At 47.8% G+C, this 27,807-nt stretch overlaps 1 pseudogene; it reads left to right on the forward strand.

Annotated features, from left to right (window-relative positions):
* The first annotated feature begins 7,735 nt into the window (after window positions 1–7,735).
* The window catches only part of LOC119310353, a 180,415-nt pseudogene continuing 160,343 nt past the window's right edge, over window positions 7,736–27,807 (forward strand).

The following is a 27,807-nucleotide window of genomic DNA, read 5'->3' on the forward strand; positions in this document are numbered from 1 at the left end:
ATATCTGTGACTGGAATGAAGAACTCATTCTTCAATTCTATGCAACTCTGCACATCACCGGAGACGCTGAAGACGTGAACTCCTGGGTATTAGACTGGATGTATGAAAATAGTCACTACAAGGCACCTGCAACTAAATTGCTTCGTGATCTACCACTCAGTCCTCCAGTTGATGATGCTCGTTGTATCTACAACGAACTAGAACTTTCAAATCACTATATGCAAGTGCTGATGAAGCCATTGAAGCCAAGGCGGGCCCCACGAACCAAATTCCTCGTCAAGGAATTACTCTATGTGCCTCGGACTGTCTATCGAATTCTGACGAAGACAATGAGTCCTATCAAAGGCCACGACTCAAATGATGAAGAAGTCGTTGGCATCATGAAGAATATGCTTTTCAACCTCATTCATGGCGTTCCCGTCAACTTCCATGATTTCTTCATGAGGACTCTGGCCAATATTGCTATGTCACAATTCGAGCTGAAGCCCTATGCTCCTTGGATCATGAGATTCATCAGGGCAAGATCTTCACTGAATTACAAAGCTGACACTCTAAACCACGGTAGCTACTTGCCTCCCATTGAAGTCCTCAAACGGACAGTTTCAGCAGCTGATGATAAAGGCAAGGCCGCTGCTGTGATCGATGAAGGCATTCGTCCTTTGGATGGTCAATTTCGCAAAGCTGCATCTTACTCTACCAATGACGATTCTGCCACACATGACTCTGCCGCCAATACCTCATCCAAGCAAAATCCTCAAGCCACAGCACCCAGGGTGATGACTGACCGTGAGTTACTCCTCAGTCTGCATCAGAAGGTTGATCGCAATCATAAATGGGTCAAGCGTCAGTTTGGTTCAATTCTTCACAACATGACCTCAACACAAAATGCAGTGAACAAGAACCACTACTACCTCCATGAAACCTTCAACCGCACCTGGGCTGTTCTCTCCCATATCTACAGCACTGCTGATCTGAAGAATATGGGTCTCAAGGAAGAATTTGACTAGTCTGCACCTCCACCGAAGAAATTCAAGAAGGTCAAAGTTCTTTCCTTGGTGGCCAGCTCTTATTCTTCATCGCGTGACACTGATGAGTTTGAAGATTTGGATGACACTACGGCAGGCCCTGCTACAACAAACAACCCCGACAACGCGGGCACTCCTCCATCAACTTAAAATTCTTCAGGGGCGTTAGTCCTCAGTTTCAACCCCTTTGGTCATTTGATGACAAAGGGGGAGAAATCTGAGTTAGTCTTCAAACGGGTCTATATTAAGGGCATTTCTTAAGTTACAACTCTCGTTCTTCTGAAACTTTTAATTTGGATCGAGTTGTAATCTTAAACCCGATGGTGCGCTGATACTTTTGTTGCATTATGCTCTGCATGCTTATTCCTCATTAATGACATTGCACACATGTTGAATCTCATTAGGCGCCATATTTCATCATGCATTTCAAATTCTTCATACTATATATGAAATGCGTGTATGAATTACAAGATATAGGGGGAGATCGCCATGATTCAACTCTTCAAATGTGCATTGCCTCAAAAGCAAATTCCTCACTATGCACATGCTCAGGGGGAGTTCTTCTATATCTTGCAATCAAATTCCTCAATATCAGTGTATTCACTTCATATGTTTATCCCCGTTGAAAACTTAACCTATGTTGTCATCAATCACCAAAAAGGGGGAGATTGTAAGTGCATCTAGTGCCCCTTAGTGATTTTGGTGTATTGAAGACTTATAGGTTAAGCGACTAATGCGTTTGTGAGTATACACAGGTCTATAAGTCTATGAGGAGTTTGATATTGACAGAGAAAGTCGACCCCTAAAAATGAAGTTCTTCAACTAAAGACTTTGATATTCTGAAGACTTTCTGAAGACTTTGAAAGTGAAGAAATTGGTGTGACCTTGAAGACTTGGTATTCATTTGTGGAACATGAAGCGTGAAGTCTTTTGTTTTCGTAGTTTCATTTTCTCCTTCTTGAGTCATAGGAAACACCGTACTGTTAAATGGGGTCGAGGAAATACTAAGGAAAAATTTCCATGTGATGCTCAACTCAAAATCCTACACCTATCAATCCCTTCGAGTGAAGCCTTTGGAAATCTCATACAGTTCAGTCACTTTCTTCAGTGATAGAGACGAAGTTCTTCTGGTCGCTGATGAATTTGTTCTGACTGAGGAGTTAGGAATTCGCCAGTGCGAATTACCTACACAGTGAGGAACGTGATAGCCCTGAGGAATTTGAGAGTCAAATTTCCGACCGTTGCTGTGCTGCGTGCCAGCTGTCCCAAAATATCTTATCCACCTAACGGTCAATATCATTGAGGGGAATTTATGTCTTATCATGTCGGGCTGCTCCCTAGGCTATAAATAGCTGCCCCCTACAACCACTAGCTGGTTGGCTGCTCCGAGAGAACTTGACACTTGTCATTTGAGAGCAACCCATCCTCCGAGGACTTTGAGCGAAAATCATCAAGTGAGGAAAATCCCAAACCCAAACACCTACAAACCCCAAAGTGATTGAGCATCACTGAAGAAATTGATCCTGTGTGGATCCGACGCTTGTTACCTTTGAAGACTGTGCTTCTTCCAGACGGTTAGGCGTCAAGGTCTAGAGCATCCAAGAGGAATTGTGGATCGCCGAGTGACCAAGTCTGTGAAGGTTTGGAAGTCGCCTGAAGACTTACCACGAGTGATTGGACGGGATCTGTGTGATCTTAGTTCAAGGAGAATACGGTGAGGACTGGGTGTCCTGAGCTGCGTGCTCAAAGACTGGGTGCCCGGGACTGCGTGTCCTCGAGTTTAAATACTCAGCCGCTCCAACCAGACGTACAACTGAGACAGCAGTTGGAACTGGTCTACCAAATCATTGTCTTCACCAACCTACTGGTTCTATTTCCTCAACCCTTTCATTTCTTCATTGCTGTGTTGAGTGTTTGTTCATATCTGTGTTTGAAGACTTTGACTGAAGACTTTCTCAATTTCCTCAGTTCAATTTCTTCAGTCTGTTTGTCTTCATCTTGTGTTATCCTGTGATTACGCTTTCTGTACTCTGTGCTAGTCTTTATTTCATCATGATGACCATGCTTGTATTCTGTTATGCTTACTTCTGAGTACTTATTCCGCTGCTAATAGTTCTTCTCTAAGGAATTTCCTCACCGGCAAAATTCCTCAGTGAATAATTCATAAAAATCGCCTATTCACCCCCCTCTAGTCGACATAACGCACTTTCATCGCTAAGACGCCCGACTGTGGCATTTCTTTTAAAGCCCTTTATGTGGTGTCGCTAAGATGCCCGACTGTGGCATTTCTTTTAAAGACCTTTATGTGGTGTCGCAAAGACGCCCGACTGCGGCATTTCTTTTAAAGCCCTTTATGTGGTGTCGCTAAGACGCCCGACCGCGGCATTTCTTTTAAAGCCCTTTATGTGGTGTCGTTAAGACGCCCGACTGTGGCATGCTTGCTATTTATTTCATAATTTTAATACTACTATGTTATTGCATATTCATAAATAACATGCTTGCACGCATCAGAGTTTTATTTATCTTTTGTGACTGACGTCATGAGCATAAAATATTTTCAGCACATCATTGTTATATTATACCTGTGTTCATAATGTTTGCGAGTACATTCAAAGTACTCACTGGCTTGTCCCTGGCTATTGTATTGGCCAGATTTTCTTGCGCGGAGAGGAGCGACCGTGCCGACAGTCCCAGAACCTAAGCAGCGGTGATAGCAGCCTCGTGAAGATAGGAGTTAACCTGGTCAGCTGTTCCTGTGGGAATTGGAGTCCCAAAGACACTGATGATCCACAAAACGCTTCCGCCACCGATCATTAGAAACCATTTGTTGTACTCACAGGCCAGAATGGTCTTGTACTACATATTTTGTATCTTGCTTGGAAATTCTGTATCAAGTTGGTTCCTCATCAGCTAACAGTTGTCCTGGGGCTGGTGAGCACAAGGGCCATTTTCTGGAAATTAATGTCCGGAGAATCGGTCCCCACAGAGGTACTAGTAAACAGTTTTGGTTAGTAAGAATATTGGTGTTAAGGTTTGTGATTCCCGAAGCATCCACGTATAGTCTCTCGTTATGCTATGATGTTGGAGCATGATTTATTATTGATTCTCTTCCTTATGAGTGGCGGTCGAGGACAAGCGATGGTCTTTTCCTACCAATCTATCCCCCTAGGGGCATGCGTAGTAGTACTTTGCTTATAGGGCTAATAAACTTTTGCAATAAGTATATGAGTTCTTTATGACTAATGTGAGTCCATGGATTATATGCACTGTTACCTTTCCGTAATTTGCTAGCCTCTACGGTACCGTGCATTGCCCTTCCTCACATCGAGACGTGATGCAAACTTCGCAGGTGCATCCAAACCCCGTGATATGATACGCTCTATCACACATAAGACTTACTATATCTTCCTCAAAACAGCCACCATACCTACCTATTAGGGCTTTTCCATGGCCATTCCGAGATATATTGCCATGCAACTTCTGTCGGTGTCAAAACCGGTGGATCTCGGGTGGTGGGTCCCGAACTGTGCGTCCAAGGCTAATGGTAACACGAGGCTGGGGACACAGTGTTTACCCAGGTTCGGGCCCTCTCGATGGAGGTAATACCCTACTTCTTGCTTGATTGATCTTGATGATATGAGTGTTACAAGGGTGGATCTACCACGAGATCAGAGAGGCTAAACCCTAGAAGCTAGCCTATGGTATGATTGCTGATGATAATGATGATGAGTCATATGGACTAAACCCTCTGGTTTATATACATACCAGAGGGGGCTAGGGTTACACAGAGTCGGTTTACATAGGAGGAGATCTACATCCGAATTGCCAAGCTTGCCTTCCACGCCAAGGAGAGTTCCATCTGGACACGGGATGAAGTCTTCTATCTTGTATCTTCATAGCCCAATAGTTCGGCCAAAGTATATAGTCCGGCAGTCCGGATACCCCCTTATCCAGGACTCCCTTAGTAGCCCCTCAACCAGGCTTCAATGATGATGAGTCCGGCGCATAGATTGTCTTCGGCATTGCGAGGCAGGTTCCATCTCCGAATACTCCAAGATAAATTCCGAACACAAGGATCGTGTCCGGCTCTGCAAGATAACATTCCATATACCACTGTAGAGAGAATAATATAATCCACGAATCTAATCTGCTGACAATTCTTCGAGAAGTGACATCACGCCATGGTCTGGTTTTTACTCGAACCATTTTCTACAACCTGCATCCGCACACATCGTGAGGCGGTTTCTTTGGCACGTCTTGTCAAAGTAGAGATCGTGTCCCCTTATCACGGGATCTCCATCAATGCGGGTATGGGTAACCCAACCAGTGCCGTTAATCGAGGCGCCTGGAAAAATAAGAGATTACGAGAGGCAAGTGGGGAGGCGCACATTCACATCGCCTTCATAAAGGGCAGAAATCTTCCATTTTCACCCACACCTTCTTCTTCCTTTGCTCATCCGTTCTCGCACCCTCGAGCTCCAGCGCCCAAGTTCTCACCTTCTCCGTAAGACCACAGCATGTCCGGGGCGGGAGGCAAGTGGATGGCCTCCTCTGTCACAGAGGAGAACATTACCAAGCTTCGGGAAGCCGGATACCTAGCCGCTAATATCGCGCACAGGCTTCCAACAGAGGGACAGATTACCCCCACACCAAAGTCTCGGGAGAGAGTGGTGTTTCTCCCTCATTTCGTCTCTGGACTAGGGTTTACACTCCACCCTTTCGTCTGCGGGCTCATGTACTACTACGGGCTAGATTTTCACGACCTGGCCCCGAATTTCGTCCTCAACATCTCGGCGTTCATCGTTGTGTGCGAGGCCTTCCTCCGCATCAAGCCTCTCTTCGGCCTGTGGCTGAAGATCTTCTGCGTGAAGACGAAGATCGTGAGCGGCCAACAGGCGGAGTGCGGAGGTGCCATGGTGGGCAAAATGCCCAATGTTATATGGCTCGATGGCTCCTTCGTGGAGTCCATAAAGGGGTGGCAATCAGGATGGTTCTACATCACCGAGCCGCGCGACACCAACTGGGTGGCGGCCCCCAAATTCAGATCCGGAATCCCCACGCGACTCACCTCCTGGGAGAAGAATGGCCTATCCTGGGACAAACCCATGGAGCTAGCCGGACTCGAGACCTGCCTCAAAAGCATGAGGGACAAGAAGATCAAGCTTGTCCCGTGTGAAAGATGGGCGTTTGATATGTGGGAGTTCGACCTGGCCGAACACCAGATGTTGCTAGAGCTCTTCGACACAACGCACAAGGAAATCTGGAAGGTTATGTTCAAGACTGGCGAAGTCCCTACTCCCCTTTCTGAGGACCGGGGGCTCAGCGCAACGCGCCTTGCCAGTCCGGTAAGTCCCTTGACTATTTACAAGACGTTCCCTTAGTACTTTCAAGGGGGGATTTTTAAGTCACCTTGCTGACCGAACAGGAGTGGGTGGTGGAGACGGCGGAGCGGATCAACTGTCCGGCTCCATTGGCAGAGGACCCAGTAAGCGCACTCCTGGCGGAGACGCTGGTTCCGGAGCCTTACAAGGTGCCGGAGAAAAAGGCCGAAAAGAAGGCCACGGGGACCCGAAGGGGTCTTCGGCACGAGGCTGCACCCGACGCCTCGCCAGAAGAGGATGAGGCGCACTCCTCCCACGAAGGGGAGGAGAGGAAGAAGAAGAAGGCCGCCTCAAGTGAGGGGGCCGAAGGGTCCAAGAAGGTGGCCACGGGGACCAGAAAAGTTCACCGGCGCAGGGCCGTGATAGAGTCGTCGTCTAAAGACGACGAGGAAGATTCTCCCCCCGAAGACTGGGTAGGACATGAAGAGATGCCTCCTCCCCGCGCTAGGGAGGAGAAGAAAAGGAAGGCCGCCTCGTCGGGGGAGGCCGGGACGCTGAAGAAGGGCAAGGCGTCCCTTCCAGATCAACCCACTACCGCCGCTTTTAGTGATGAGGAGTGGATGCCCAAGGGGAAACCCCGGGCGAGGTCGTAAGTATCTAAATTCCATAATATTTTTCGTATGACTTTTGACCTCGTGGTTTGTAATGACGCCGAACACGTATATGCAGTCCGGCTGGGTCTGATCTCGAGGATTCCTCTTTGGAGGAGTCTCTAAATGAGTCGGAGATGAATTCGGTCCCGACGGCGACCTCTCCACGACCCGCGGATGACACCGAGGTGTTGTCCCGGAGGATGCCCGAGCAGGGGCGACGGTTCCGGAGACGCCCCGAGGCAAAATCTCGGGCGCCGGACACATGGGGGATAAGAACCCCATGGATTATGCTGACGGGGGCCATAGTGAGTCTAGCTCTTGGCCGGTTACTGCACCGGAGCCTACAAAAGGTTTCTAATTTCGGTAAGCAGTCCCTCGCGAAGGAGGGCGAGCCGGCCATGCCGATGACCTCCGCCCAGCCGGAGGCATCGGATAATTTGTTGGAAGTGCTTAGTGGCGCTTCCATCGAGGATGAACACCGTACACTTATTGGTACGGTGATTGAGAAGGTGCGGTCCGGCAAGAGCGGATTGACCGAAGCCTGCACTAGCCTGCTAACAGGCTTTAAGGTAAAGAAAGTGTGAGGAAGTATCACCCAATAGATAGTAGCCCCTGATGCTCTGGTTGGTGTTCGGAAAGAAAAGCCAAACATAGGGTCAACTAAAAAACCACAGGAAGCTAATAGTATTTGTCTGTATGAATCAAATAGGCACTGCCACTGACCGCCGCTGTGCGCATGACCGAGGTTGCCGGACTCAAGCGAGAACTAGGGCAGGCTGAAGAAGAGCTCGACCTCATGAAGAAGCAGCTCGAGGTGAACATAGGTGAGGAAAACCCCGTCCATATGTCATATAGAGGATAGAAAGTTGGTAATGCTAAGAAAATGCAGCATGGCTTTTGATAGGAACCGCGACCGAAGTGGCGACCCTGAAGGAAGCGCTGTCCGCGGCCGAAGCCAAGGCGGATACTGAGTGCACCGAGCGAAAGAAGCAAGATGCTCGGGTGGGAGAGGTACAGCAGGAGCTCCAGGAGCTCGGCCAGAAGTTCGGCTCCCTGGAGCATGACTACAAGACACAAGCGTCTAAGCTTGCAAAGGCCCTCCAGAGCGCGGCCGACACCAAGGCCGAAGCCCAAAATGCCCTCCAGGAAATCCAGGTGGCCAAAAAGATAGCGGAGGGTAAGGCATTCTTTATGCAAAGCAAGCATGTGGAGGAGCCATTTCTTTTACTTACATGAATCACGAGCTCTCCAGGGACATTCGCAGATCTGCCACATAGCATTTCGGATGCTGCGGAGTTCCATCGCACTGAAGAGGGGAGCTCTACGGAGAAGCTGTTCTGGTCCCAATATGCTGGGACCGAACACCCGATGCCTCTAACTGACCAACTGAAGCAGCTGGTCGAACTCCACAATGCAGCCGAACAGGCCATGGGGGACCTCATAGTCCGGATGTGGCCTGGCGAGCCCCTGCCCGGTAGCTACTTTGGCCTGGTGAAGCGGATGGTGCATGCCTGTCCACGGCTAGAAGTTATCAAGCAGTCCGCATGTATTGAGGGTGCCCACCAGGCCTTTGCCCGCGCGAAGGTGCATTGGGGCAAGCTGGACGCTGAGAAGCTCGTGAAGGATGGACCCCCGGATGGCAAGGAGCATCGCTGTCCCGAGAAATATTATGATGGCGTTATGAAAGGCGCTCATCTTGTGGCGAATGAATGTCCTAAGAACATAATTTTTGAGTGCAATATGAGAACGGGTTTATTTGTGCTATGCAACACTTTGTTTGATTTAAAATATTACCTTCTCTACGGTCGTTTATAAAAATCTGAAAGTAGGCCCGTCGTCATCTTCCGCCCTCCCATAACTAGTACTGGGGTGTTCGTGGAGACCCAAACACTCTTCATCAAAATTTTTGGTCCTTTAAGGAGGTGTTTGGCGCAGCAAACAAGGCAATCGGACTATTCGGCTTTATAACTCTCACTTGACCATAGAAGTCTACAATTTTAAATTTCGGCAAAAGCCCCTAGTATTCGGAAAGCCGAACTGGGGCGTTACACATGCCTAAATCGGACAAAGCCGATTCCTCGCCTTAAGCGGAAAAAATCTTTAGGGATTTTGGTACCTCGCGAACAGCGACGAGCTCTCGCCGCATCATGATGGCTAGTTTTCGGCTTTCTCTACTGAGGTGCTCATCCGGAAGAACCGGGACACAATCGCAGTAGTTCTCCCTGCGCTACCTTATCCGATATAACGGAACGTAAGGTACCAAAACAAGGGAGCCAGGCTAACCCAACTATTGACCCAAGACATGATTCGGAGCTGGTGCATATAATTCTATAAGTTTGGGGTGCCGCACTATTGTAAGTGTTCCTTGCCATAGTATGGGGCTCGATAAGAAGCCCCTGGCAAACTGACCGTGCCAAAACGTACGGATGCAATATTGAATAAATATTCAACAGTAAATATGAGGATAGTGATAAGAAGCTGACGCTACGTACTACTTCCAATTTATTTGGACAATACGGCAAGACGTAGGTGTACAATTGATGCATTAAGCAGAAAGAAATAGCACTATTTGACATGTCCTATCCAAGGGCAGGCTACATGCTGGTATGTAAGAACAGGTATAATGATCATTGAAGAAGACCACCTGGGTATTCCGTTGTGTGAAAAAGCCTCTTGCCTCCTTGGTGCCCCCTCAACAATGAGTTCGGTCATCCTATCTCTTCTGAAGGAGCTGCCCGAAAGTGGGGTCCTGAAAAAAGAAAAAAGTATGCGGGCCTCCTGGCGGCTGAACCGCACTCTCGCCGCATTGTCATCTCGCCTCCACCTATGCCCATGGTATTTTGAGCGTGTAATTGTGCACGCGTGGTACGAACTCCGCTTGAATGGGACTGCGGTGGAGACTGGATTGCTAATCGAGCTCCTGGCGTGCCTGACCGTCCTGTTGCAGGGAACTCTGGACTCGCTTGACGGTGTTCGGAGATGTCGCTGCCGGATTGGCTGTTTGTCGGAGGAGGCTGCTTTGTACTTCTGCCGCGAGGGCCGCAGTATGTTCTTCCGTACGGAGGGAGCGGTCTGTATTTCCATTAACTGTTATGATCCCGCGAGGTCCTGGCATCTTGAGCTTGAGGTATGCATAGTGAGGTACCACGTTGAAACGAGCGAACGCGGTTCGTCCAAGTAGTGCGTGATAGCCACTACAGAAAGGGATGATATTGAAGATTAACTCCTTGCTTCGGAAGTTATCCGGAGATCCGAAGACCACTTCCAGTGTTATTGAGCCCGTGCATCGGGCCTCTACCCCTGGAATTACACCTTTGAAGGTGGTTTTGGTGGGTTTGATCCGTGACGGATCGATGCCCATTTTGCGCACTGTATCCTGGTAAAGCAGGTTTAGGCTACTGCCACCGTCCATGAGGACTCGCGTGAGGTGGAATCCATTGATGATTGGGTCAAGGACCAATGCGGCTGAGCCGCCATGACAGATGCTGGTGGGATGGTCCCTACGATCGAAGGTGATCGGGCAGGATGACCATGGGTTGAATTTCGGGGCGACGGGCTCCATCGCATAGACGTCCCTAAGTGCACGCGTTCGAACGCCGGGCTCCATCGCATAGACGCTCCATCGCATAGACGCTCCATCGCATAGACACTCCCATTTGGGGATGTGAGTGGCGGACATCATGTTCACCGTTTTCACCTGGGGGGGTTTCTTCTACCCTCCAGTGTTCGAATGCCGGGGCTCCTCATCATCGTCGCTATGCAGCCCCTTGTCCTTGTTCTCAGCTTTTATCTTGCCGGCCTGTTTGAACACCCAGCAATCTCTGTTAGTGTGATTGGCTGGTTTATCGGGGGTACCATGAATCTGGCACGAGCGGTCGAGTATGCGGTCCAGACTGGACGGCCCCGGATTGTTTCTTTTGAACGGCTTCTTCCGCTGACCGGATTTGGAGTTGCTGAATCTGGCATTGACTGCCGTATCCTCCTCATTGTCGCATTATTTCGACGCTTGTGTCTGTTGTGTCATGGCTTTCCGTTTCTGTCACGGATGTCTGAAGTACCAGGGTTTCCAGGCACGGTGTTGCTGTGAGCCAGCCAAATGTCCTCACCCATGCAAAAGCGGGTCATTAGTGTCGTGAGGGCCGCCATGGTCTTCGGCTTTTCTTGGTCGAGGTATCGGGCAAGCCAATCATCACGGATATTATGCTTAAAGGCCGCCAGGGCCTCAGCGTCCGGATAGTCGACAATTTGGTTCTTTTTAGTGAGAAACCGAGTCCAAAATTTCCTGGCTGACTGTCCGGGCTGTTGGGTTATGTGACTTAAGTCATCAGTATCCGGTGGTCACACATAGGTGCCCTGGAAGTCATCGAGGAATGCATCCTCAAGATTTTCCCAACTGCCAATGGAGTTTGCTGGCAGGCTATTCAGCCAGTGTCTAGCTGGCCCTTTAAGCTTTAGTGGCAGATATTTGATGGCATGTAGGTTATCACCGCGGGCCATGTGAATGTGGAGAAGAAAATCTTCGATCCACACTGCGGGGTCTGTTGTGCCATCGTATGACTCGATGTTGACGGGTTTAAACCCTTCTGGGAATTCATGGTCCATTACTTCATCAGTGAAGCAGAGGGGGTGTGCGGCGCCTCTGTGGCGGGCTATGTCGCGGCCTATTCCGATTGGGTCTGGTTGGTAATGTCCAGCCTGGCCGGATTTATCAGTGTTGTATCCGGTATGACGATCGGTGTCATGAGCTGTGGCGCACCCCCGTGATCCGTAGATCGATCTTGGTTGTCCTTCTTGTTTTCCAATATGTCTCGCAGGTCCTGCGTATTCCCCCGGGCTGTGGTGAAACCGCGTGGGGGTGTGGGCTGGTGTCCGGCCTGATAGCCTGTTTTATCCCGGCCACGAGGTGGCCGGTCAGCCTCATCTTGTGCTGGAAGTTCAGGCTCTTCGGCCTCTTCTTCTAGCAGTTTATGCTTTGGATATCCCTTGCTCGGGGGATCGAGTCCGTATTCCTTGGACGCCAGGACTTCGGTCCATCTATCTGCGAGCAACTCTTGGTCCGCTTGGAGCTACTACTGCTTCTTCTTCAGGCTTCTTGCGGTGGCTATAAGCCTGCGCTTGAAGCGCTCCTGCTCTATGGGATCCTCTGGTAAACCGAATTCGTCGTCACTGAGGCTCACCTCGTCTTCGGAGGGAGGCATATAGTTATCGTCCTCCGAGTATCCGTCCATCGCCTGTTCATCTGGGGCAAGCCAGCCCGTGTTCCTGTTCAGCTTGCTCGAAGGTTGGTAGTCAGGATCGTATTCCTCTTCGGCACCATCTGGATTTTCTTCTCCAGTGCCGGTATTGTTGTGGCGAGGCTTGCAGCGGCGCCGATGACGCCCGTGTTTTGCTTTCTTCCCCGAGGGGTTATCTTCCGTTACCTCATTGCCATTCGATTCTTTGGGAGTATCCACCATGTATATGTCATATGAAGAGGTGGCAGTCCAGCGCCCTGTGGGCGGTGGTTCCTGTTCTTCTCCTGCATCATCGTCTATACTGTCGATGTCTTCGGAGTCGAAGTTAAGCTCATCGGTGAAGTCATCGACCGTGGCTATTAAGTGGGTGGTGGGTGGGAAACGAATTTCTTCGTCGCTAGCTCCCCACTCGAGCCGAACATAGTTCGGCCAGGAGTCCCCTGACAGAGAGAGAGACCTTAAAGAATTTAGCACATCTCCAAAGGGTGAGTGCTGAAAGATATCCACGGGGGTGAACTCCATGACTGGAGCCTAGTTAGATTCAATGGGCATGGACGCGCGTGGCCCAGAACACAAGGCCGAAGGTGAGTACGGGGGTCCGGAGACATAGATCCCTTTAGGAGAGGTGTCTGTGTTTGGCTCCAACACTGAGGAGTGTGTGGCCTCCGGGGCAGGGTCCATCCGCCCGTCATTGGAAGGCATGACCCGAACTGGAGCGAAGTCCAGAGCGGTAGCAGGTGCGATGTCCCGAATACTGTCCGACCTCCGATCTAGGTCATGCACGTCGTGATTGTTCGGCGCTCCTGACACAGGCCCGAATCCGTTAAAGATCAAGTCTCCGCGGATGTCGGCGGTGTAGTTTAGGTTTCCAAACCTGACCTGATGGCCGGGGGCGTAGCTATCGATCTGCTCCAGATGGCCAAGTGAATTGGCCAGCAGTGCGAAGCCGCCGAATATGAAGATCTGTCCGGGGAATAAAGTCTCAGCCATGACAGCGTGGTTGAAGGATGGAGGAGCCATCTAGCCTTGTAGCGACGACACAGAGGAACTCTCAATGAAAGCATCAATGTCGGTGTCAAAACCGGCGGATCTCGGGTAGGGGGTCCCGAACTGGGTGTCTAAGGCTAATGGTAACAGGAGGCTGGGGACACAATGTTTACCCAGGTTTGGGCCCTCTCGTTGGAGGTAATACCCTACTTCCTACTTGATTGATCTTGATGATATGAGTGTTACAAGAGTGGATCTACCACGAGATCAGAGAGGCTAAACCCTAGAATCTAGCCTATGTTATGATTGCTGATGATAATGATGATGAGTCCTACGGACTAAACCCTCCGGTTTATATAGACACTGGAGGGGGCTAGGGTTACACAGAGTCGGTTTACAGAGGAGGAGATCTACATCCGAATCGCCAAGCTTGCTGTCCACGCCAAGGATAATCCCATCCGGACACGGGACGAAGTCTTCTATCTTGTATCTTCATAGCCCAACAGTACGGCCAAAGTATATAGTCCGGCAGTCCGGATACCCCCTTATCCAGGACTCCCTCAACTTCCACCGCTTCCGTTTGAGGACTTGAGCATTCATCGTCATATTGCTTTGCATGATCATATAGCTGACATAGTAGTTGTGGCTTAGCCACCCTTCATCATTTTTCATACATGTTACACTAGATCATTGCACATCCTGGTACATGCCAAAGGAATTCATATAGAGTCATACTCTGTATAGGTATCGAAAAATGATCATCATTGCACATCCTGGTACATGCCAAAGTAATTTTTATTTCTTTTGAGTTATATGTAAATAGAACTGTGATGATCATCATTATTCATTTTTAGAGCAGTGCCCCAGTGAGGAAAGGATGGTGGAGAATATGATTCCGCCAAAAGTCGGGATGAGACTACGGACAATGAGAGAGAGAAAAAAAGAAAAAAAAAGAAAAAGAAAAAAAAACAAAGAGAGAAGGGGCATTGTTAGTATCCTTTACCACACTTGTACTTCAGAGTAGCACCATGTTTTTCATATGGGGGGTCTCCTATGTTGTCACCTTCATAGACTAGTGGGAATTTTTCATTATAGGATTAGACGCACACCCACTTAGTTTTCATATTGAGTTTTGTACACTTATAGCTCTTAGTGCATTCGTTGCATGGCAAGCCCTACTCCTCGCATTGATGTTGATTGATGGGCATCTCCATAGCCCGTTGGTTGGCCGCATCGATGTGAGACTTTCTTACGTTTTGTCTTGTCTATATTTACCCCAATCATCATACTCTATTCCACCCGTAGTGCTATATCCATGGCTCGCGCTCCTGTATTGTGTGAGGGTTGAAAAAGCTGAAACGCGTTAAAAAGTATGAACCAATTGCTTGGCTTGTCATCGGGCTTGTGCATGATAAATACTTTGTGTTAAGAAGACAGAGCATGACAAGACTATATTATTTTGTAGGGATAGCTTTCTTTAGCATTGATATTTTTAAAGACATGATTGTTTGTTGGGATGCTTGATTATTGATGTCTTTATGTCAAACTATAGACTATTGCTTTGAATCACTTATGTCTTAATATTCATAACATGATTAGATACATGATCAAGTTTATGCTAGGTAGCATTCCACATTAAAAATTATCTTTTTTATCATTTACCTACTCGAGGACGAGCAAGAATTAAGCTTGGGGATGCTGATACGTCTCCATCGTATCTATAATTTTTTATTGTTTTATGCCAATATTATACAACTTTCACGTATTTTTGGCAACTTTTTATATGATTTATTGGACTAACCTATTGATCCAGTGTCCAGTGCCAGTTCCTGTTTTTCTGCATGTTTTTTGTCTCACAGCAAATCCATATCAAATGAAGTCCAAAATCAATAAAAATATACGAATAATTATTTTGTAATATATGTGATTTTTGGGAATTGGAATCACCGCAAACGGAGGCCAACACAGCCCACAAGACACCAGGGCCCGCCCTAGGCCCCTGGCGCGTGGTGGTGGGTTGTGCCCTCCTAGAATTTCGGCTGGAGCTCTACTTCGGGCGCAAGGAAGGTTATATCTGAAAAAATCATGTTAAAATCTCAGCGCAATCGGATTTACGGATCTCCCGGAATATAAGGAACAGTTTTCGGCCAGATCTGGGGAACGAGAAACAAAACAAAACATAGAGGGAGATCCAATCTCGGAGGGGCTCCCGCCCCTCCACCGCCATGGAGGCCATGGACCAGAGGGGGAACTCTCCTCCCATCTAGGGGTGAGGCCAAGGAAGAAGAATAAGAAGAAGGAAGGGGGCTCTCTCCCCATCTCTCCCGGTGGCGCCGGAGTGTCGCCGGGGCACGGACCTTGACGGCAATCTACATCAACTTTCTCCCCGTCTATGCTGTGGTGTAAAACCTCTTCTCCTTGCTCTAATCTCTACTTAAACATGGTACTCAACTCCATATATTATTTCCCAATGATCTATGGTTATCCTATGATGTTTGAGTAGATCCATGTTGTCATGTGGGTTAATTTTGAACCTGGTTGGTATGATTGTATATTTTATTTATGGTGCTGTCCTAATGTACCCTCTGTCTCGCGCAAACGTGGGGGATCCCCGCTGTAGGGTGTTGCAATACGTTCACGATTTGCTTATGGTTTGTTGTGAGAGTGACAGAAGCTTAAACCCGAGTAGGTGGGTTGTTGCGTATGTGATAAAAAGGACTTGATACTTAATGCTATGGTTGTGTTTCATGACCTTAATGATATTTAGTAGTTGCGAATGCTTGCTAGGGGTCCAATCATAAGTGCATATGATCCAAGTAGAGAAAGTATGTTAGCTCATGCCCCTCCCTCATGAAAAATTGAAGAATGATTACCGGCACTTGTTATCGATTGCCTAGAGACAAATGACTTTCTTGTTGACAAAAGCTATCCACTTTTATTACCTTGCAATTTATCCATAGTTTTATTCTCGCAAAGTACTCATAGATTTACCCTTTCAAAATAGTTTCATACTTGTTCTAGGTAAAGCAAACGCCAAGCGTGTGTAGAGTTGTATTGGTGGTCAATAGAACTTGAGGGAATATTTGTTCTGCCTTTAGCTCCTCGTTGTGTTCGACATCTTTTTTATCAAAGAAGGCTACAAATGACCCCCTATACTTTTGGGTTATCATAGCTTTATCACAGAAGTAAATAACATGCCCATCAACATTTTCGAGCAAGAGATCTTTAAACATAGCAACACTAGGTTCTACTATAATTTGCTCAGAGGGTTTAAGTGTTTTAGTATTACTTTTGTGAACCAATGTTGATACCTTAGCATTTTACTTTATCCTAATAGGGAAAGGTGGTTTTTCAATATAACCAGTAGGAACTATTAGATCAACATTTTAAACGATAGTTTCATCTTCAGTTATAACCGGTTCTTTAATTTCTTCTTAATAGGTGGATGATATTTAACCACTTCTCCTTAGGGAGATCAACATGAGTAGCAAATTATTCACAAAAGGAGGCTACTATCTCAGAGTCAAGTCCATATTTAGTGCTAAACTTATAAAAAGCATTGGCACAATCAAACTCAAGCTTAATACCTGACTCTTTACCTTTGTCGAGTTCTCAATCTTTAGAGTTGTACTTAATTCTTTCTAAAAGATCCCACCTGAATTCAATAGTCTTCTTCATAAAAAAATAGCACAAGAAGTATCGACAATGTATTGATCATTACGAGAAAGCCGAGCATACAAATTCTCAATGATAATTTCTCTCGAGAGCTCATGATTGGGGCATGAATATAAAATTGACTTAAGACACCCCCAAGCTAGAGCGATAATTTCTCCTTCACGAGGCCAAAAATTAGATATATAATTCTGATTACGATGAACTAGATGCATATGATAAATGTTTTGGTGAAATTCCAATTTCAATTGATTCCAGTTCAAAGATCCAATATCATAGCATAGCCTATATCATGTCCATTCTTTTCCCTCCAAAGATAAAGGGAAAACCTTCTTCTTAACTTCATATCCGGGTAAACCTGCAAGCTTAAATAATCCACAAATTTCATCCACATGTATCGAATGCATATCGGGATGCTTCGTTTCGTCTCTTGCATAAGGATTAGCTAGCAGTTGCTCTATCATACCCGAAGGAATTTCATAACTAATATTTTCAATAGGGGCAGTAGGTTGAGGGGCAACTCTTTGTGTTTCCGGTCAAGGTGAAGATACCCTGAACAAACCCCTCAAAGGATTGTTTTCCATAGTAACAAGTGACAATAAACTTTAGGACGTAATATAAATTTTTCCTTACCGATTTCCACTTACCAAGAGCACTTCACTCCCTAGCAGCAACGCCAGAAAAGAGTTTTGATGAAGCGCAAGTATAGGGGATCAATCATAGTCCTTTCAATAATTAAGAGCAGTTTTCAACAAGGTTATTTCTGCAAGCACTAAAATTGTCGGTAACAGGTAGTTTGATAGTAAGATAATTTGTAACGACCAAGTAACTATAACGGTAACAAAAGTGCCGCAATGTAGCTCAATCGTTTTTGTAGCAAAGGACAGGCTGGAACGGTCTCTTATAATAAGCAAAGCGTTCTTAAGGGCACACAGGAATTTTATCTAGTCACTTTCATCATGTTGGTTTGATTCGCGTTCACTACTTTGATAATTTGATATGTGGGTGGACTGGTGCTTGGTGTCTTTCTTACTTGAAAAAGCCTCCCACTTATGATTAACCCCGTTGCAAGCATCCGCAAGTACGAAAGAAGAATTAAGATAATAATTTAATCATAGCATTAAACATATGGATCCAAATCAGTCCCTTACGGAATAGCGCATAAACTAGAGTTTAAGCTTCTGTCACTCTAGCAACCCATCATCTAATAACTACCCCACAATGCATTCCCTTAGGCCAAAATATGGTGAAGCTTAATGTAGTAGACGTTCACATAACACCACTAAGAGAATCACAACATACATCGCATCAAAATATCGAACAAATATCAAATTCACATGATTACTTGCAACATGACTTCTCTCATGGCCTCAAGAACAAGGACAACTACTCACGAATAATATTCATGCTCAAGATCATAGGGATATTAAATAGCATAATGGATCCAAACATATAATCTTCTACCCAATAAATTATATAGCATCAACTACAAGATGCAATGAACAATACTAGACACCCACCGGTGCCAATCTGAGGCTCTGATACAAAGATCAAACACAAGAGATGAACTAGGGTTTGAGAAGAGATGGTGTTGTTGAAGATGTTGATGAAGATTGGCCTCCCAAAGATGAGAGGTTTGTTGGTGATGACGATGGCTTTAATTTCCCGCTCGGGGAGGGAAGTTCCCCCGGCAAAATCGCTCCACCGGAGGGCAAAAGTGCTCCTACCCAAGTTCCGCCTCGAGAAGGAGGCGCTCCTTCTCAAAAGTCCTCTCCTTATTTTTTATAGGTGGGGACCGAAGGTGGGCCAGGGTGCGCACTACCCACCAGGGTGTGCCTGGAGGGTCTAGCGCGCACTGGTGCCTTGTGGCCACCTAGCTGCCTCCTCTGGTAGTTCTTCTCTCCAATATTTATTATATATTCCAAAATAATTCTCCATAAAATTTCACCTCATTTGGAGATGTGCAGAATAGGTATCTCTGGCATAGCTTTTTCAGGTCCAGAATTTCAATTGCTGGTAGTCTCCCTCTTTGTGTAAACCTTGCATATTATGAGAGAAAATACATTAGAATTACTCTATAAAGTGTTATAAAGCATAAAAACATCATAAATGACAGTAGGAAAACATGATATAAAATGGAGGTATCAAGGCCCGATGAAATTTCGTCAGAGAAAGCATACTCTTCAGACATCAGAGAGGTTTGTCACTTTGCCATATGTTTAATACATTTGTTCATCTTGATTGGTGCCATCATACGCCTTTGATTCCACATTTTGTGTTTTATACATTTCGTCTTTAATCTTTATTTTTCTATTTTTTGTTCCAATCTAGGTATACTACATTGAAAATATAGTGAGCGTGCATGTTGCGACAATAGAGGGAAAATGTGAGGTTACTACAAAGGATGACCTTCCTAATTCATATCTTGGCATCGTCATGCACCACAGCGCCGGTTTAACCATATTGCACGACCAGGAGAGCACACAATCCAGTGATGCATCGGCACCCAAGGAAACGCGCTACCACGCCCAACTTCGGCGAGCCCCAGTCGTCAACTGCGTCGTCCCGAAGGGTACCGCTTCTACTAGGTGCTCCACCGCGTCGAGCTAGTCACCACTGTCTACTCCAGTGTCTCCGGAGACCACTATAGCATAGAGTTCGTCTATTCCTGAGCCACACTTCCCACAGTTCTACAGGAATGGCTACCAGTGGCGTGCGCGAAAAGCCTAGCAGCGGCGAGCAAGGCTCTCAGGGCCACCTACCACCACTAACATGGCCCTCTAGTGGTAAAGACCTAGCAGTGGCAGATATTACCTAGCGCCCACCACTAGTAATGACCACTAACGGCACACACTACCAATGGCGGGCGTCAATATTCACCCTTCACTAGTATAATTCTATAAAATAAAAGAACGAATGTGCCAGCCGGTGGCGCGACAGTGGTGGTCCACCCCGCGCACGCTGGATCCACCACCACGAGCCGACTAGATCCATCATCGCGAGCATTGCACCCACTAGATCCACCACCCCGCCGGATCTCCCGCCGTGCCCACTAGATCCACCATGCACGCTGGATCTATCGCTGCACCCGCTGGATCTTTCACCACACCACTGCATCTACCACCGCGTCCTTTGGATCTGTCGCGCCCGCTACATTCATCGCCGCCCTCGCTAGCAGGAAGAACCTCCGCAGGGGAGGTGGCATTGAACTCTGCTGCTTGTCGATGTTGAACTCGTATAGATGTTTGTGGGAGGAGACATGCCGGAGCTCAAGCGGATCAAAGAGATGGAGAGAGAGGGGGGGAGGATAAGGGGGAGATAGGAGAAGGGATTGACGGTGACGATCTATGCGTGGATGTTGGGTGTGGATGGCTGGATGATAGCCACCTCATCAATCCGTGGGATATTGGATTGGCCAATCAGAACGCAAGCGGTACCAATGGTGCGCCCTAGATTATGCTTGCCACTGCTATGTTTTTTTTGTATTTTTTGCAATTATTGTGTAACACAATATATTACTTACTTTGAGACTATTCCACATTTGCCCCGTAGTGCATAATAGAATCTAGTCATTAGTGAACCTTATTTGGTCGTGGCTCCGAGTCCTCGAGGTGGTGTATCTAGTCATCTACTTCGCGAGTTCGCTAGTTGCTTTGTCTAGGCTTTGTGATGCGGTTCAATGATGTTGGCAGCATACCGGTGTCTGCAATGTGGTCTCAGTTGAGTAGGTATTTTGACAACATTGACTGATTACCAATTCAGGCTCTAGGTGTCGTTTTCTTGAGGTTGTTGGTGTCGAGGAGTTCGGGTGGCTCATGTTGCCAATCTTCCCTCTCATTTCAATCTTCTTTTCTTCTTATGTCATCTGCTCTAGCTCAGCTTGATGTGTGTGTGTGTGAGGGGGTGGGGCTGATAATAACAGCCATTACTCCACCCCTGTATTCTGCAACTTATCTTGCCAAATTACATTTGTTGGTAATAAATGTTCAGGTGGGAAGTTTCTACCCCCCCACCTCCTAAGACATTTGAAAAAAGTATGTGTGATTCTTGCTTATGGTTGGGCGTGTATTCATCATTGGTAAAAATGTCATCGCATGGAAAATGTTTCCACCACGTGAAATTGGCATTAGGAGCAAAACAATAAGACATGGAACAGTAAAATACCATATAAGTGGCTATACCACATATTGTGTAATTACCCCTTGTATTGATATGTTCTAACGCATTGCACTATCAGTGCCATGGTTTTCTTCCAACTAACATCGTCGTCTAGAAACTCTATGGAGTTCCAAATCCAAACCTTAGTTTTCAGTCTACATGACTTGTGAGTTTTTAGTTCAAGTTAACAGACATGGCTTTCAAGCTATGAGTACCATGTGGATGTGGGAAAAAAATTGCCTCTATGGATATTCTCATTAACAAAATGAAAAACATTTAGGTTACTTACCATTGATTAGTGGCGCTAGAGGTGACATCTGATCCGGCCGTGGGGGTGCCTCGCTCAACAACGCCGAAGGGACATTTCATGTGAAGAGGTGGCGGCTCTGAGGTTGATGGTTGTGGTGGCTGGGGAGCCAGCCGACGCAAGGAAGAAGAGAGGGTCCAGATGTTCACACGACAGCGCGAGAACAAAACGCAATTGTTTTCATATTGCCATACTCATTTCCCAAATATATCATATGTTTTTTTCCTCATAAATGCGCAGCTCTGCCACATTTTCGTATTCAATCGAGTGACGGGCAGCTGGCACATTTGTACAAAGACGAGGGAGGGGGTTGTCGGCGTAAAACCGGTGGATCTGGTGTAGGGGGTCCCGAACTGTGTGTCTAAGGCTAATGGTAACAAGAGGCGGGGGACACAATGTTTACCCAGGTTGGGGCCCTCTCGATGGAGGTAATACCCTACTTCTTGCTTGATTGATCTTGATGATATGAGTATTAGAAGAGTTGATCTACCACGAGATCATAGAGCCTAAACCCTAGAAGCTAGCCTATGATTATGATTGCACGTTGTCCTATGGACTAAATCCTACGGTTTATATAGACACCGGAGGGGGCTAGGGTTACACAGAGTCGGTTATAGAGAAGGAGATCTACATACCGGAGGGGACACGGGATGAAGTCTTCAATCTTGTATCTTCATAATCCAGCAGTCCGGCCAAAGTATATAGTCCGGCTGTCCGAGGACCCCCTAATCCAGGACTCCCTTAGTAGCCCCTGAACCAGGCTTAAATGACGGCGAGTCCGGCGCGCGGATTGTCTTCGGCATTGCAAGGCGGGTTCCTTCTCCGTATACTCCATAGAATATCTTGAACACAAGGATCGTTTCCAGCTCTGCAAAATAATTTTGACATACCACCGTAGAGAGCACAATATTTCACAAATCTAATCTGCTGACAACTTTTCATACCGTGACATCACGCCACGGCCCGGTCATTATTTGAAATGTTTTTCTCAACCAGCTACTGCACATATTGCGAGGCGGTTTCCTTGGCATGTCTTGTCGAAGCAGAGATCGTGTTCCCTTATCACGGGATTCTCATCAATACTGGTGTGGGTAACCCAACCGCGCCATCAATCGTGGCGCTTGGGGAATAAGTGATTTTACCGGGCAAGCCCCACTTCGGCCTGTGGCTGAAGACCTTCAACGTGAAGCCGAAGATAGTTGTCAGCCAGTAAGGGGAGTGCGGAGGCGCCATGGTGGGAAAGATGCCCAACGTCATTTGGCTCGAAGGCTCCTATGTGGAGACCGTGAAGGGGTGGCAATCGAGGTGGTTCGACATCACCGAGCTGCGCGACACCAACTGGGCGGCGGCCCCTGAATTTTGATCCGGCATCCCCATGCGGCTCACCTCCTGGAAAGAGAAGGGCTTATCCTGGGGTGCGCTGGGGAGTTGACCGTCTCCAGAACTGTGTCAAAAATATGATAAGCAAGAAGATCAAGCTTGTCAACGTGGTCCAGGTCATCCTCTTCCGCCGGATCCTCCCGTGTCAAAGACGAACATTCAATATGTGGGAGTTCGATCTGGACAAACACCAGACGTTGCGAGAGCTCTTCGACAAGACGCACAAAGACGTCTGGAAGGTGTTTTTCAAGGCCGCTGAAGTACCTCCTCCCATCACCGAGGATCGCGGACTCAGTGCAAAGCACCCTGCCAATCCGGTAAGCTCTTTATATTTCACAAGATGTGCCCTCCCAGTATATTTGTGGGAGGAATCTAACCGTCCACACCAATTTAACAGGACTGGGTAGCGACAGCGGAGCGGATCGACTGTCCAGCTCCACTACCTGAAGATCCAGCAACGGCTCTCCTAACGGAGATGCTGTTTCCGGTGCCCTATGAGGTGCCGGAGAAAAAGGCCTAGAAGAAGGCCGCGGGGACCAGGAAAGGTTTCCGGCGCAAGGTGGTCTCAGACTCATCGTCCGATGACACCGAGGCATGCTCCTCCAACGAAAACGAGGAGGAGGAAGAGGAAAGCCTCCCCCCCAACTGGGGGGGATCAGAAAAGGAAGGCCACCCCATCTGGGGAGGCCGAAGGGTCTAAGAAGGGAAAGACCCTCCCTCCAGACCACTCCACAACAGCCGCCTACAACGATGAGGAGTGGTTGCCCAAGGACAATCCCCTGGCAAAGTCGTAAGTATCCGGACACTATAATACTTTCGAGTATGTTTTTCTTTATTGCGTCTTATCATGTCAAATATGATTGTGCAGTCCGTCCAAAGCCCATATCAACGTATCCTCCTCGGGTGGGTCTTTGAGTCAGTCGGTGATGAGCAGCGATTCACTCCTGATGGCCACCCCCCCCCCCGCTCATGGACGACACTGAGGTGTTGTCCCAAAGGATACCAGACCAGGGGGAGATGGTTCTGGAGACGCCCCAAGGCGAAATCACAGACACCGGGCACATGGGGGGGGGGAACACCCCCATGGATTCTGATGAAGGGGGCCACAGCAAGTCTGGCCCCCACTAAGGAGGGCGAGCCGCCTGTGCCGATGACCTCTGTCCATCCAGAGGCATCAGACAACCTGCTGGAAGTGCTTCACGGCGCTTCCGTTGACGAAGAGCACCGCACTGTCATGAGTGCGATGATTGAAAAGGTTCGGTCCGCCAAAATCGGATTGACCGAAGCCTGCGCCAGCCTCCTAACAGGCTTTGAGGTAAGTAATCAAATTATCACAGTATAGACAGTAGCCCCTCATGCTCTGTTTGGTGTTCGGAAAGAAAGGCCGAACAAAGGATCAAATAACGTAAACCGGAGTCTAATCATAGTATGTCTATGTGAATAAGCAGGCATCTTTGCTAGCCGCTTTCGCTCGTACTGCGAGGTCTCCAGACTGAAGAGGGACCTGCAGCGATCCGTGGAAGAGCTCGGCCTCACGAAGAGGCAGCTCGAGGAGAACAAATTTAAGTGATACCCCGTATGTATATTGATAAACAAAAAATGGTTTTTAGCTCATAGAATCGTCATGAACTTTAATAGGGGCCATGACCGATGTGGCGGCCCTGAAGTAGTCACTATCCGAGGCCGAAGACAAAGTGGCCAAGGAGCGCATCGAGTGCGAAAAGCAAGAGACCCGAGTTGACGAGGTCTAGCATGAGCTCCAGGATTTCATTAAGAAATACGAGTCCTTGGAGCGTGACTCGAAGATGAAAGAGTCCGAGCTTGCCAAGGCCGCGAGCAGGATGCCAAAGCTGAGGCCCAAAAGGCCCTCCAAGAGGTTCAAGCGGCCAAGAAGATTGCGGTGGGTAGGGTATTCACTATGCAAAGCAAGCATGTGAAGGAGACTTTCTTTTTACTTACCCGAATTTGGAGATCTCCAGGAGCATTCACAAACCTTCCGCACATCATCTCTAATGTCGCGGAGTTCTACCGAGATGAGGAAGGGAGCTCGATGGAGAAGTTGTTCTGCTCCCAGTATATTGGGGCCGAACACCCGATGCCCTTGAGCGACCAGCTGAAGCAATTGGTCGAACTTTACAGGGTGGCCGAACTGGCCATGAAGGATCTCATAGTCCGGATGTGGCCAGGTGAGCCCCTGCCCAGCAGCTACTTCGTCCTGGTAAAGCGTCTTGTGTCTACCTGTCCGCGGCTCGAAGTCATAAAGTGGTCAGTCTGCATTGAGGGTGCACGCAGGGCCTTCGCCCGTGCAAAAGTGCACTGGGCAAAGATGGATGCCGAGAAGCTGGTGATGGAGGGGCCACCAAAGGGCAAGGAGCACCGCCACCCAGAAAAGTATTATGACGGTGTCATGAAGGGCGCCCGCCTTGTGGCGGAGGAATGTGTTAAGGATGTTATATTTGAATGAATGTACTCATGTGATCCTGTAATATGAAAACGAGTTCATGTGCGCTATCTAACGCTTGTTCATTTAAAATATTACCTTCTATGCAGCCGTTTATAAAAATCTGGGAGTTAGCCAGTCGTCGGCTTCTGCCCCCATGTAACTAGTACTAGGTGTTCGGGATAAATCTAATCACTCTTCATCCAAATTGTTGGTCCTTTAAGGAGGTATTTAGCGCAGCCAACAAGGCAATCGGACTAGACACCTTTATCACTCTCACTTAGCCACAGAAGTCTACAATTTTAAATTTTGGCGAAGCCCCTAGTATTCGGAAGGCTGAACTTGGGGCGCTATAAACGCCTAAATCGGACAAGGCCGATTCTTCGCCCGAAGCAGAAAGCATCTTTAAGGATTTGAGACCTCTCGAACAGCGACCAACTCTCACCACATCATGACAGTCAGTTTTCGGATTTCTCTACTGAGGTGCTCATCTGGAAGAACCGGGACACAATCGCAATAGTTCTCCCTGTGCTACTTTAGCCTATATAGCGGAACGTAAGGTACCAAAACATGGGAGCCGGGCAAACCCAACTATTGACCCAAGACATGATTCGGAGCTGATGCATATAATGCTATAAGTTCGGGGTGCCGCACTATTAAAAGTGTTCGGACTTTTCTGGCCATGTTATGGGGTACACTGAAGCCCCTGTCGAGCTGAACGTACCAAAGTGTATGGGTGCAATTTGTAATAAATAAGTAGTTGAGGGAAAAAGACAAAGGAATGTAATAATAAGCTGACGCTGTACATTATTTTCCATTATTTAAGTAATATGTCAAAGCGTATATATACAAGTAGTGCGATAAGCAAAATAGGACTATTTGACATGTCCTTAACCAAGAGCGAGCTGCGTGTGGGTATGTAAAACAGGTATAACGATCAATATCAGAGACCACCTGAGGATTCCCTTGTACGCGGAAGCTTCTTGTCTCGGTGTTTCCATCCCGTTATGGTTCCGATAGTCGGACTATCGGAAGAGCCTCCCAAAAATAGTTACCTTAAAAGAAAAGGTGTGAGGATATACGGAACCTGCGGCGGTTGAGCCGCATTGTGGACCGTGTCGTAGCCGTGCCTCTGCCTATGCCCATGGTATTTTGAGTGTGTAATTATGTACGCGCGGCACAAATTTCGCCGCTTGACTGGGACTAGGACGGAGGCCGAACTGCTAGTCGAGCTCTGGACGTCCCGGACGATCCTGTTGGAGGGTACTCCGGACTCGCTTGACCGTGTCCGGGGGTTTTATCGCTGAATTGGCGGTCTGCCTAAGAAGGCTGCTTTGTACTTCTGCCGTGAGGGCCGCGGTGTGCTCCTACGTACGAGCGAGCGCTCAGTGTTTCCATTAACTGTTATAACCCCGTGAGGTCCTGGCATTTTGAGCTTCAAGTATGCATAATGCGGTACCGCATTGAATCTGGCAAATGCGGTTCGTCCGAGCAGTGCGTGATAGCCACTGCAGAAGGGGACGGTATCAAAGATTAACTCCTCGCTTCGGAAGTTGTCCGGAGATCCGAAGACTACTTCCAGTGTGATTGAGCCCGTACAACAGGCCGCTACACCTAGTATGACACCTTAAAAGGTGGTTTTGGTGGGTTTGATCCTTGAGGGATCAATGCACATTTTGCGCACTATATCCTGATAAAGCAGGTTCGGGCTGCTGCCACCGTCCATAAGGACTCGTGTGAGGTGGAATCCGTCAATGATGGGGTCGAGGACCAATGCGGCTGAACCGCCATGACGAATACTGGTAGGATGGTCCCTGCAATCGAAAGTAATCGGACAAGAAGACTATGTGTTGAATTTTGGGGCGACTGGCTCGATCGCATAGACGTCCCTTTTCCTTGTTTTCTGTATTCAACTTGCCGGCCTATTTGAACACCTAGCATTCTCTATTGGTGTGGTTGGCTGGTTTATCGGGGGTGCCATGAATTTGACACGAGCGATCGAGTATGCGGTCCAGACTGGACGGGCCCAGGTTGTTTCTTTTGAATGGCTCTTTACGCTGACCGGACTTAGAGCCACTGAATCCGGCATTGACTGTCGTGTCTTCGGTGTTGTCGCCATTGTTGCGGCGCTTGTGTCCGTTGTGTCGTGGCTTGACGTTGCTATCCCTGGCATCTGAAGTGCCAGGATTTCTTGATGTGCTATTGCTATGAGCCAGCCAGCTGTCCTCACCCGCACAAAAGTGGGTCATGACTATCGTGAGGTCTGCCATGGATTTCGGCTTCGCTTGGCCGAGGTGTCGAGTGAGCCACTCGTCGTGAATGTTATGCTTAAAGGCCGCTAGGGCTTCGGCATCCGGACAGTCGATGATTTGGTTCTTTTTAGGTAGGAACCGAGTCCAGAATTTCCTGGCTGACTCTCCGGGCTGTTGGGTTATGTGACTTCAGTCATCAGCATCCGGTGGTCGCACATAAGTGCCCTGGAAGTTGTCAAGGAATGCGTCTTCCAGGTTCTCCCAACTGCCAATAGAGTTTGCCGGTAGGCTATTCAGCCAATGTCGAGCCGGTCCTTTGAGTTTTAGTGGGAGGTACTTGATGGCATGTAGATCATCGTCGCGGGCCATGTGAATGTG

This window comes from Triticum dicoccoides, chromosome 5B, assembly GCF_002162155.2.
Source record: "Triticum dicoccoides isolate Atlit2015 ecotype Zavitan chromosome 5B, WEW_v2.0, whole genome shotgun sequence".
Classification (NCBI taxonomy): domain Eukaryota; kingdom Viridiplantae; phylum Streptophyta; class Magnoliopsida; order Poales; family Poaceae; genus Triticum; species Triticum dicoccoides.